Below are 13,953 nucleotides of genomic sequence, written 5' to 3'. Positions count from 1 at the left end.
GGTATAGACAGCAAACCGGTGCCTGGGATACAATGTAGTATCTTAACCCTTTTTAAGTAATTGGATTCTCTGCATCATCTAGTAGAACTCTAAAACAGATAACTCTGGAAAGAAACATGGCAACCCTAAAGCATACTGTCCCGACCCCTAATAAAAGCCGCCTGATGATGAATAATTCTTTCTTGTAAGAAGAGGGGGTTTAAGAAGGTATTTCCTGGGGATCAAGTAAACTTTACAAAAAAGTGCTAAGTGTTGAGTGGGCCGCTCCAGTCGGTTGTCACAAGGGCATTTTCGGGTGATTGAACCCCAGATCTAATTTTTGGGTAATTAGCCAGGTAATAAAAAATAAGATGAAAATTTGTGAAAAGGCACCTGTGCTGAGCATTATTGGTTATAATAAGGTACAATTTCCATCAAGACTGATCATCCAACGATTACCCTGGGGAGGTCTACTTGTTCCCTCTTACCACGGCAGGCCTCAAACAGATGCTTTTAACTTAGTTATTGGAATACCTTAAAATATCCTCTGGGTGAGACAATAAGTCCCTCTCTGTCTGGCCCAAACCCAACAGGACCTGCTTTATATTTTGTAACCAGAGGATTCTGTTCATCACATCTAAGCCCATACAGTCCTCAAGAATTGACTTGTTGAACAAAGTTTCTTATTTGGACCAAACAGATCGCCATAATAGTAGTGGTTTAGTTTCAAGGGTATCCGAAAGGAAATCAACAGGCTAAAAATGTAATTTCTGCAGGGCAGCGTGATGGAGCATCAGGGCCAATGGCATGTCACAAGCCATCTTCAAACAGGACTTTCAGTTTTGGGGAAATAAGTTACGCTTCTCATATAATGAAGTCCAATTAGCAGGCACCATCCAAGAGAGCTGGAGTAGTTTTATAATAAACCTGTTTTTTAAGGGAAGGGATACATCTAATTCAGCAAATTACAGGCTCATAGCACTAATAGACTTGTTGAAATATAAAATCCAATCCTTCTCGTTTTTTAATTTAGCAATGCGTCATCCATTTTACCTCTGCCCTCCTTTCCATCCCTGGCTCTATCCTTGACACCTCAACTGCACAAACATTTGTAAATAATCTAGATTGGGGTATTGCAGGCTGTGTATACATGCAGAGTCCGCGCAAAAGAACTGCTGGTGTCTGCTCGGAGTTTCCAGACAATGGTTAGGTCCTGAATAAAGTTTACTCCGAGAACATATCTTGTTGTGCAGCCTCAAGACGAGAAGATTGCTCAAAACACCAAGGCTGTATTTTCTCACCATTATCTCATTTGAGTGTTTTTCTCAGAGCTCTATTTAAACCATGGGGTGTCACCTGTTTGTGATCTTTTCCTATAAAAACCCATGTAATCATTGCACAGTGTGCTTCCTCCTTGAGTATCCCTTGGTGCTTGTTGGACAAGGCCCCCCTCATGAGTGTTAATAAATGATTTAATGTTTACTTCACTCCAGTGTCAATTCTCCTTACTTGTTTGAACCAGTGGACCAAGGGTAACTGCACCAGTGTGTCTGGCAGAAGGCACACCTCCACAGACTCAAGAGACCAAGTATTACATATCATTAATTCTGGTAGATCTCACTGAATGGTCTAATAAGAACATTGTGATCCCAGTAAACCAGACCGAATTCAGGAGAGGAATTGTAACAACAATAAACATCCTAGCAGTGTCCTTGATTGCAAACAAATGCAAAGAAAACTACATCTTTTCTTTATAGACTTTAAAGCAACATTGTACTTTGTGGATTGTGGGAGTTTATGGAGAAAACTAGGTGACTGGAATATTCCAGACAAGCTACTGTCAGCTATTAAACAATTATACACGAACACTTGAGTTGAAGTTAAGCTGAGGGATGGCACAAGGATTTCAAGGAAAATTGCCATAGTAAAAGGTTTAAAGCAGGGGTGTGTGGTTGCACCACATCTCTTTAACCTGTTCATGGCAGACCTGTCACTGAAGTTAGATCAGATAAAATACCATGCACCGCGATTTGGTTTACAGTGTCTATCCCATTTGTCCTACATAGATGACGTTTTACTGCTCAGTAAAACAAAAGTTGGACTACAAAGGTTAGTCATTGCTTTGAAAAATTATGTTAAAGCCAACAAACTTGAAATCAATTAAACTAAAACAATGACCATCAGTAATTGACCCAAGCCCCCAGTTACAATCTGCCTGGATGACACAGAGGTCACAAGCTACAAATACTTGGGATATGTATTGACAACAGAGCAAATTTCTCTAAGCAAAAACATATTATCTCTATGAAACGGAATGCGCTAATCTTTGATTTTTGTATGCTACAAAAGAAGTTGGACGGTACCCTCTTTTAAGCCACTACTTACAGTAATAGCAGCTAAATTACTACCAACTGCGGCCTATGCTAGTTTCGCCAGGCATGGCACGGACACAGCTTTTGTGGACAGACTGCATGTCAGTACTGTTAAGATAGTGTTAGACCTTCCTTAAAGCGACTCTAGACACAAGTTGGATTAAAGTTCGGGATTACCTACTAAACACTGGGGAGAATGTACACCACAAAGTGCTGGCACATGGTAAGGTCAGATCAAGAAAGCTTACTAAACATGTCATTATGGTCAGCACTGGAAAAAGATCCACAATTCAATTATATTGAATATCTTCACACCTTGCTAAAAATTGACACACTTAACTGATCTTTGGAATAATACCTTGTCCTTTTCGATCTTCAAGCAAGGGGAAAATAAAGCAGCAAAGTTAATTTTGTATTTTGGACAACAAAAATAGTTTTAACTGTCAATCGCATGATTCAATGAGCCTTACATTTTATGGATGCCTGAAACGAGACCCATGCCAAGTCTTACATTCTCTGCTCAAATTAAAAGATAATGGCTATTCGTTTTGGCCATCTACCAGTGCTTGCATGTCAACTGACCTGGAAATATAAAGGTCCAATAATTTGTAGGTTTTATTATGCAGAGAAAGAGGATTTCGTACATTTGGGATTGCATGTGCCCCTTTCTACAAAAATCATGAGTCACTTTATTGATAAAAAGAGTTTTAATGCCAGAGGCATACGTACTTGCAGAGATAATTAAAAGTATTTATCCAACAGATCCTCAACTGAACAGTAAATTGATGAAATGTTTGACCCTGGGTGAAAAGGCTGTACAACATGAAATCCTGAACAAACTATAACAAGTGCCTGTATATACTTTTAAAAACTTAACTGGCAGTTATTTAAAACTATTTGAAACACTAGATGCCCTGCATGATGACTGCACAGATGGAAAATGTAAGGAAGGCTTGGCAAGCTGCAAGCAGAGAACATCGGCTAACCTGTCAATGGGCTTGAACACAATTTGAAAAATCCTGACAATTGTTTTTACACAATTATGATTATTAGCGTTTTCTATCATAGTCTACTTTGTACTAGGATGTTAGCACGGTTGCACTTTATTGAGTCGAACATCATCGTAGGATTAATCACGCAGAATCCTTGCACTTTACTTATTTAATTACTGAATTGCCGGCCAGGTTGTTGTTTATTTAGTGGCATGTTGTTAACTTTGTCGCATTATGTAATTGCCACTTATCAAGTTAACTTGATCTGTTCAATTTCAAACGAATAACTAGACTTGTTAACAATTTTATTGGTTAAAAAAAAACTGTCTCGAGTGTCACTGCAAGGCATCACTTTGAATTATTTAACATTAACGTATTTTATCAGACACATTAATCAGATTTGCATGTTTTGACAACAATATTTTTATGGTTTTAATTAACTAACACAATAAAGAATGTTGATTGATTGTATGTTTGCCTTCCTGTCTCTCTCTCACTGCCATGTTTTGAGTTGCTACTACCTGCAGTTGAGCCTGGTATTTTATCAGTAGTAAATACATTTGTTTGTGGGAGTTAACTATAGTGTTACTGTATATGGGGGTTATTGATGTTCACCATCTTTTTGTGGTTGCTGAGGGGTGTGTTTTCTTTTGGGGAACCTTCCACTTGAGTGGGACATGTATTGTTGGTTTATGCCTTTAATAAACAGATCTAAAAAAAAATGTTAATGCTCAGGAATTGCTATAGTGCTTTGAAAATGCTCACCATTTTGATAAGCAAGGGAACTGAGGCATGGTGAACTGAAATGGTTTGCCCAAGTTTTCACAAACGGATAGCAGGTATACTCTGTGCTTATTTACAGTAACATGTTGTTCAATCACATTTGTTAGAGTAACTGTTTTGCCTCACAGCAAATCACAAGACCCTTCATCAGAAGGTAAGAAAGAGAGGCAAGAGATAATTAAAACTCTGTCATTGTCTATAGCGCTGCTATTATTAGAACTCTAGCAAACAGCTGACATTCAGTGCCCTAGACAAACCAAAACACTGGTCTCAACAGAGCCCTTACATAAAAAGATTATTTGCAGAGACCTGCTATAAATAAGGGCATTTAATATTCAAAGTTAAGTGTAAGAATAGCTGTGTAATATGCCCCATGCCTAATCACAGCTCCGACTTAACGATAACATTATGAGAATATGTTTTGCAATTACATGTCATCAAATGGCGCAAATGGATTGTAAACAGATTAGTACGGGTCTTAAAAGAGTGAAGGTGCTACAGGAGTCAGCTAGGATGACAAGAGAAACATCCCCAGGACAGGGAGGTGCACTTGGGGGCTTATAGCAATTGCTCGAATATGCAGGAATCATCACTGGCAACTAAATCTCATGATGTGAACGATGGTAGAAATATTAATGTTAATTATACTCCATTGGTTCCTGAAAAGATGCAGAACGCTCTAATAAGAATTGTTTCATGGAATGTAGCAGGAATAGCTACATTACTGCTCGATGCTGAGTGGGGCAAATTAATCGACACTTTTGATATATGACTATACCAGGAAACATGGTCCCTGTCACCTCATTATAGAAGTAGGTATACAATCTTTTGTGTAGAGGCAACCAAAACTGAAAAGGGTAGGCCCTCAGAGGGGCTGGGCATCTGGATCAAAATCGCTCTTTGGTGCAGAATTAACATCTTGCCTTGTGATTCTAAAGATATTCTAGCACTCGGGTTACTGTTCCCTTCTGGCCTAGCCCTAAAAATATACAATGTATACAATAGAGAAGAGGTTAGAAGTTAAGAAACAATAACCATTAACCAACTAAAGCAAATGTTATCGAAACATGGGGGGAAGGGGGGGGATCTTACCTTGGTGGCAGGAGATTTTAATTCAACCTTTGAACCAATGGCTGCTTCTCCATATGATCTAAGCTGCGAGATAGATAATCAATGGGCATAACGCACTTAGAACTCCCGAAAGTAAGATGGACTCCAAAAGTGGGCCAGTTGCTGCCATTACCAGTAAATATTGATCTTAGAGCAACACATGGTAGATGTACCTCGGATTGACAAGGTAGATCCACTTTAAACAGGCCAGGCCATTGCAGCAGAATTGACTATTTTCTGATACATGATGAGCTCTAGCCTGCTATCAAGGATCTGGAAGTGATAGACTGAGTAGATAGCGATCACAACACTCTTAGTATGACATTATGTCTCAAAACAACTTCACATTATATGGGGCAAGGGAAATAGTGAGCTAGGAGAACTCCTGCCCACCACCAACCTAAGATCTATTAGGTGGGACTGGGTAGTAAAGAACCCTTCTGCCAGTGAAATTGTTAAGGGAACTAAGCAAACACAAGGAGATGATGGGCGGAGCGCTGAAACTTTTCAGACACTCACCCCCAGTCACATATCTGAGTTGAATCCATCATCGCTCTTTAGCTCACTTCGCTACCCCAGTTGATGCCAGGGAACTGTCATTGCTGACTACGCCCAAACTCCCCAATGAGCTGAGAAATGAGGAGCTGGCAAATAGCCATGACAAACAATTCGGTAAAATAAGGGAAATACTGGGAAATGATAGAAGAATAGGGAAATCTTGCCCAAATCTCGATTCTTGGTATAATGGTGCTTGTAGAGTGGCTAAAGGTGAGCTCCTTGCCTCCATCAAAACTAGATCCCAAGTAGAGATAGTTAAAGCTAGTGTTATGTTTCACATAGGTACCCTAAAATAGGCCCGGGTAACATCATACCCTTTCACCTACATCAGCTCCCCTACACTACACAGTAACAAGCCTTTTAGGATTGAACCTTTACCTAGTTCTAGTCCTGGGCGCAGAAGGAGGGTTTCCCTGAACAATGGAGTTCTTGGAAACCAGGCTGTGGCTACACCACCTTCCTCCCCATATCTACGTACACGGTTCATCCCATTCATCATTCTCAAACCCAACAACGGCTAATACAAGTAACAAGGGACAAAGGGACCTTAGATACTTTCGGTATAAACACAGCACCTCTTGCGAGTGTTATTTATAGGGAACCGAGACTTCCAGGCCGACACACTGACCAGGCGCACTGATCATGCAGACGCTCCAATAGACAGTGGTCTGAACATACCTTGCGGGGTGTCCAACTCAAGACCAAGAACGGCTTAGACATTCTCACACTTCAGGTAATGGGGTTCGACTAAATCCTAGAATGACTCTTGGCTTCACACCTATTTACATGCTAGGTACACTTAGGTACATCTAGATAGGCATCGTAGGAGTATGCACACTTTTATCATCCATTTTATATTCATGTATTTATTCATGCTTATTGCAAGATGGTAGAACTGTACTATCCTTTTATATTCACAGTATGGCTAATCATATAGCTCTGCTTCGGTCTAATGGTTGTGTACGGAACCAGTCTGCCACCAATCCCACAGTTTATGAAATCCAAACGCACAGGTCCTGCATGGGTCCTCTAGGAAATACACGACACTATGGCACACCATCAGAAAATACTTATAAATGCAAGGAGGGAGTGGGAGGATTTGTTATGGATGAACCTGCATGAATCCCTGTTGAGTCCAGCAATTTGCAATTTTCGCTAACTGAGACCACAAAGGCAATTAATTCCTGTGTCCCAGGCCGTGCCGCAGGTCCTACCAGTTACCTAGTGATCTGTATAGCGAAAACCCAGAAATCTAGGGTCCATATATAAACCTGCTCTCTAACAGTATCTTAGCTGGTATGGACATCCCCACTCTTGGAAGCTAGCTGAAATTGTTAACATCTTTAGGAAGGGTGATCGTGCACTTCCAGCCAACTACAGGCCTATCAGTCTTAGATTCCCTTCAGGAATGTTCTGTAAGCAGGTGCTTGATCACCTTCAGGATTGGATTTGTGAGGGGAACATAATTTGAGATTGGCAGGCAGGATTTAGATCAAATGTGAGTACTATAGATCAGATATTTCGGTTTAGTTGTACTTACAGGGGGGAAGTGATTATCAACAAGGGCAATGTACATGTTGCCTCTTCAATCAGCCTTTAATATGGTTCCAAGAGACAAGTTATGGGGAGTCCTAGAAGAAATGGGTGTTCTGGCTCCCCTCCTGAATATCTTAAGGAGATTACATGCGGACACCTTGGCCCAAGTGAGGTGGGGAATCAATCCACATCTCCACATCGATAAAAGGGGTAAGACAAGGGTACGTACTAGCATCCACACTCTTCACTCTAGATATAAATGATGTCATAAAGTTTCTGAATAGGGACGGGTGTGACTTACACAAATAGGAGGGCAGAGGGCCACTGCACTCCTCTTTGCAGATGATACACTGCTTATCTCCAAGTCGCCGCAGGGGCTCCAACAACTGCTGAATAATTTTCAGGCATTTTGTCTGGAGCGGGGCCTGGAGGTTCATAGCTCCAAGGCCAAATGTATGATTTTTTTTCCACCAGACTAACATCCCAGGATAGGAGGCAGTTGCTTGTGGGTGATATCCCTTTAGAAGTAGTGGCTGAGTTTGACTACCTTGGTATTAAACTTACAAGAAACCTATGTTAGTCTCCACAGGTGGAAAGGGCACAGCTGTCCCTAGTACAACAAACGGTAAACATAACAGAATTGCACAGGAAAACCATATCCAGAAGGGTTTACAATGTCAGTGCTCTAAGAACGATTTTATATGGTGCGGTGATATGGGGCTGTACAAAACTCAAACATGTTAGTAATAGAACATACATTTTTTAGATCTCTGTTAAACCTCCCTGTTAGCACTCTACTGACTCCACTTTATTTAGATTTTGTCCAGAAAGAAATTACCCACAAAATTAAGCTCAGAGTGCAAATGTGCTGGCATCAATTATGTTCTACTACAGCACTAGAGTAGTATATGGTGAGCTTTCATGATCTAATGTCACCAAAATATGCAAGTAAATGGAGCTTAGAGTGCAAATGTGCTGGCATCAATTATGTTCTACTACAGCACTAGAGTAGTATAGGGTGAGCTTTCGTGACCTAATGTCACCAAAATATGCAAGTAAGATCTTGTGGCTCTGCATTGTTATGCCCTTTTACAGAGCTTAAGCCTTGATACATACTGGGACTTTCCAGAGTCTTTGTGTCAAATCCAAACGTCCAGTCTTAAAGCTGTTTATTGGGGTTTGTTGTAATGGACAATATACAAAATTGTAAAGGATCACTCTCTGTTGTTTTGATTGATTTTAAACCGAGCCAGTTATTTGAGAGCACTCCAGGTAGCTTCCTGGTATGATAAGAGCTGCAGGGATTCCTATAAATCACTTGCTGTAGCGGTAACATTGAAAAACAGGGATGCAATCCAAGAAGCAAGGTCCAAGTATAAATATGCTCAGTGGGAAACGAAAATATTCTGGGACTAAAAATACTGGCAAGAACTATACGATGCCAGTAAATCTAGAAACATGGTAGGTTTTGGGGATTTGGTAAAATGGGGTAAGGGCTGTCCCAGAGCCCAACCAGAAAACAATGTTTCTCCTGAAACATGGGTGAAGCATTTTAAGAAGCAATTTGCATGCCCAGTCTCGGACATGGGGATAGTTACCAATATCTCCCTCACTAATGTTTCTCTCATCCCATTGCAATTTAGTCTAAAAGAAGTAGAGTGTGTCTTAAAATCGGTCCCGAAAGGCAGAGCGCCAGGACTGGATACCATACCAGCGGATCTTTTTATTCACGGAAAAGATGTATGGGCAAAGTACATAATGTCCCTTGCCAATGCAATTGCTAAAGGCTCCCCAATTCCAGACACCTGGAAGGGAGCCGAAATAATTCCTATTTTTAAGAAAGGTGACCGCTCGGATCCTGCTAACTATAGGCCCATCAGCCTAATAGATTGTATTCAGAAGGTGGTTGCCAGGCTAGTCTTGTCTAGGCTCCAGAACTGGATAGACGATGCTGATGCCTTATCACCCCTACAAGCTGGGTTTCGTTCACATACGAGTACGGTGGACCAGGTTTTTAGATTCGTTGCTATCTATTGGAGGTGGGTGGTCCTTGGAGGTGGCACACTATACGCTGCATTCGTCGACCTAAAATCGGCCTATGACTTGGTGCCTCGAATGAAGATGTGGCGAGTCTATCAGGAACAAGGTATGCCAACTGAATTGCTTGCGTTTTTAATCAAACTCCATGAAAACAAATTCGCCCAGGTCCGGTGGGGTCAACAAGGCCAGGTAACAGATAGGTTTCCAATCCTGAAAGGAGTAAGACAAGGATGTGTCTTGGCCCCAACATTGTTTTCTCCGTACATCAACAGGGTCATCGACTACTACGGGGATTTTCCAACGGATGCTCCAAAGCTCTGTGGTGTGTCGATACCCCTGTTGATGTTTGCAGATGACACCCTTTTAATATCCAAGACCCAACATGGGCTTCAGAGAGCAATAGGGCGTTTTGAGACCTTCTGCAGTGATTACGGCCTTACCATCAACGTGTCTAAAACCAAATTTATGGTAATGCATAGGCACAAGCATGTTCAAGTTCAAAAATTTGTATAGCGTGCTACTCACCCAGAGGGTCTCAAGGCGCTTGAGGGAGGGGGGGTACTTTACTTATCGAATATCCAAGTTTTTAGTTGCTTTCTGAAGGAGAGGTGGTTCTGTGTAAGGCGGAGGTGGGGGGAAGGGAATTCCAGGTTTTGGCCGCTAAGTAGGAGAAGGATCTTCCCCCCCATAGTGGATCTATGGATGCGTGGAATTGCGGCGAGGGCTTGATTGGACGATCGTAGTTGGCGGGTGGGGGTGTAAAAGGACAGGTGCGTGTTGAGGCATTCGGGTCCTAGGTCGTAGAGGGCTTTGTGTGCGTGGGTGAGGAGACGGAACGTTATTCTCTTGTTGACGGGGAGCCAGTGGAGGTCTTTCAGGTGGCCGGAAATGTGAGCATGGCGGGGGATGTCCAGAATGAGTCTGGCTGAAGCGTTTTGGATGCGTTTTTTCAGTAGTTTGGCTGTGGTTCCGGCGTAAAGGTTGTTTCCGTAATCCAGTCTGCTTGTTACCAGTGCGTGGGTGACCGTTTTTCTTGTTTCGGTGGGGATCCAACGGAAGATTTTTTTGAGCATGCGTAGGATGTTGAAGCATGATGAAGATACGTTGTTGACTTGTCTGGTCATCGAGAGGGAGGAGTCCAGGATGAAGCCTAGGTTACGTGCGTGGTCCGTTGGTATGGGTGCGGTTCCCAGGGCCGGTGGCCACCATGAGTCGTCCCAAGCAGAGGGGGATGAGCCTAAGATGAGGACTTCCGTTTTGTCTGAGTTCAGTTTTATACGGCTGTTTTTCATCCACTCGGCTACATCTTTCATTCCTTCGTGTAAGTTGGTTTTGGCGGTGTTTGGGTCTTTAGTGAGGGAGAGGATCAGCTGGGTATCGTCGGCGTAGGAGATGATGTTGAGGTTGTGTTGGCGCGCAATGGATGCGAGGGGACTCATGTATACGTTGAAGAGGGTGGGACTGAGTGATGATCCTTGTGGTACGCCGCAGATGACTTCGGTGGCCTCTGATCTAAAAGGGGGGAGGCGGACTCTCTGGGTTCTTCCGGCGAGGAATGAGGTGATCCAGTCCAATGCTTTTCCTTGTATTCCGACGTTGCTGAGGCGTTGTATGAGGGTGCTATGGCAGACTGTGTCGAAGGCTGCGGAGAGGTCAAGTAGGATGAGGGCAACTGTTTCTCCGTTGTCCAGTAATGTTCGAATGTCGTCTGTTGCTGCGATGAGGGCGGTCTCGGTGCTGTGTTTGGCTCGGAAGCCGGACTGTGAGGGGTCGAGGGATTTGTTGGATTCGATGAAGGCGGCGAGCTGACTGTTGACGGCTTTTTCAATGACTTTGGCAGGGAATGGGAGGAGCGAGATGGGGCGGTAGTTCTTAAGTTCAGTGGGGTCTGCTGTGGGTTTCTTCAGAAGGGCGCTGAGTTCGGCATGTTTCCAGCTTTCCGGGAAGGTAGCGGAGTTGAGGGAGCAGTTGATGACGTCTCGGAGATGGGGTGCGAAAATGGAGTCTGCTCTGTTGAAAATGTGGTGGGGACATGGGTCGGTTGGCGATCCTGAGTGGATGGAGTTCATCAGGCGGATGGTGTCTTCAGTGTTGATTGTATTCCAGGCGTAGAGGTTGTTGGAGGGGGGTTTTGGTTCGGAGGTGGGTGGAGTGGACTGGTCTCCGGGATGGTTTTCAAAGCTGTTATGTATGTCGGCGATTTTGTTGTGGAAGAATGAAGCTAGGGAGTCGCAGAGGTCTTGGGAGGGAGTGATGTCGTTGGTGCCGGCGGTGGGGTTGGTAAATTCCTTGACGATGTTGAATAGTTCCTTGCTGTTGTGGGCGTTGTTGTCGAGTCGATCCTTGAATGCTGATTTCTTGGTGGATCGGATCAGTTGGTGGTGTTTGCGGGTGGCGTTCTTGAAGGTGGTCAGGTTGTCAGTGGTAGGGTTTTTTCTCCAGGTTTTCTCGAGGGTGCGACAGAGCTTTTTGGATTTCTTAAGGTCATCGTTGAACCAGGGGGCTTTTTTGCTATTTTGCTTGATTTGATGTTTTTTCAAGGGTGCTAATTCGTCAGCGCTGTGGGTGATCCATTGTGTGAGGTTGGTGGCTGCTTGGTTTGGGTCAGATGATTTGGCAGGAGGGTTTTGGTGAAGTGATGTGAAGAGCTGGTCGGTGGTAATTTTGTTTCAGTTTCTGCGGGGGATTGGTTGTGGGTGGTTGTGGGTCGTAGTCTTTTTGTAGTTGAAGTGAACGCAGCTGTGGTCTGTCCAATGGAGAGCTGTGGTGTGATTGAAGGAGATGTGCTTGCTGGAGGTGAAGATTGGGTCGAGCGTGTGCCCGGCATAGTGTGTGGGGGTGTCCACAAGTTGTTTGAGTCCGAGATTGGCGAGGTTGTCCAGAAGGGTGGTGGTGTTGCTGTCGTTGTTCTTTTCCAGGTGGAAGTTGAGGTCCCCCAGTAGAATGTAGTCTTCGGAGGGGAGGGCGTGTGGGCTGATGAAGTCAGTGATGTCTTCACTGAATTGTGTGCGGGGTCCTGGTGGTCTGTAGATGAGGGTACCTCTGAGTGTGGTCTTGGGGTCGGTGTGGATCTGGAAGTGAAGGTGTTCGGCGGCTGCGAGGTTATCGTCGGAACTGGTCGTGATGCGGATGGTGTTCTTATGAATGATGGCGATGCCTCCTCCTGTTTGGTTGGTGCGGTCCTTTCGGATGATCTTGTAGCCATCCGGGATGGCTATGGCGATGTCGGGAGCTGATGAGGTGTTCATCCAGGTTTCCGTAAGGAAGGCGACGTCCGGCGATGTAGTGTCGAGTAGGTTCCAAAGGTCAATGGCGTGTCTGTGGACCGAACGGGTGTTGAGCAGGATGCATTTCAGGTGGTTAGTGTCGGAGCTCTGATTGGAGTTAGTGGATTTGGTGTGGGTCCTGATGCAGTCGAACTTGCAGGAGCGGCAGGTGAAAGGTCCATGGGTGTGACCTGGGGCGGCTTGGTAGCTGGTTGGGGGTAGGCCGGGGTTAAGTACTGAGAGGGTAGCTGTGTCGTATGTTAGGCGGGCGGATTGGGTCTCGCGGCGGCCAGGGTGTCCGGCGCTGGGCACGGACGGGCTTACCTTTGGCGCACCTTCGGCGCGCATGGGGCGCGTCCGCTGCGCGTGAACGCTGCGCGCAAAAGCATCTGTCATAAGCGGATAGTGGAGGGGGGAGGGGCGAGGGAGGAGCAGCTGGGAGGCGAGAGCGGGGTGGAGAGCTGGGCTGGGAGGCACAACAACAAACAACAAAATGGCAGCAAGCCAAAAGCCTAACACGACGAGATTGGGGCACAACCTGAATAATGGCTAGGAAATGGGCAATGGCACCAGCACAATCAGGCACAAATCGATTAAGCAGGCAAAGGCAGCAAAGCGCTATTGATTAAAAATTAATGCGCACTTTGGCAGTCTAGCGCTATGATAAATTTAATCAGCAATATAGCGCTACGATAAATTTAAACAGCAATCAGGCACAAATAAAAGCAGAAGTAATGCGAGCTATGCGCTATTGATTTCACAAGCAAAGAGCAATCTGGCAGTATAACGCTACGATACCAGATTCCAGGTCAGAGCAGGGAGCATGTGAAAGGAAGAGCAATGATGAATGGGGAGTTGCTAGAGCAAACCCAATCGTTCACATACTTGGGTATCACACTGGGCTCAAGGCTTGAATGGAAACCCCACATTAACCAACTAGCTACCAGACATGCCCAGTTGGCAGGAGTACTTCTAAGAGAACTGCGCTCTTCGGCCACCAACCCATAGCTCCGGCACTAAAGATTTATGACACAAAAATACGAGCATCCATTTTGTATGGGGCCGAACTATGAGGGTCATGTAACATCTCTGATCTGGCAAATGCTCAAAATAAATTCGTAAGAGGAATAGTGAGGCTTCCTCCATCTACCCCGCTCCTGCCGCTCTATCTTGACCTGGGCTGTCAGAGAATAGAGGATGTAGCGCGCTTTAGACCCATAGCATACTGGCGGAGGATCTGGGTTACCCCAGAACTCTCCCACTATGCTCAGGCACTCATTGAAGTCAGGAACATGGACACAGCTAATAGAATAAAAT

General features: G+C 44.3%; 1 protein-coding gene across 6 annotated transcripts in view; it reads right to left on the bottom strand.

The window, feature by feature from the left end:
• LOC144754853 (uncharacterized) overlaps positions 1 to 13,953 on the bottom strand; it is a 979,506-nt gene that overhangs the window by 63,691 nt on the left and 901,862 nt on the right. The window lies entirely within an intron of this gene.

This window comes from Lissotriton helveticus, chromosome 5_1 (genome assembly GCF_964261635.1).
Source record: "Lissotriton helveticus chromosome 5_1, aLisHel1.1, whole genome shotgun sequence".
NCBI lineage: Eukaryota > Metazoa > Chordata > Amphibia > Caudata > Salamandridae > Lissotriton > Lissotriton helveticus.
This window is presented reverse-complemented; position numbering and strand designations above follow the sequence as displayed.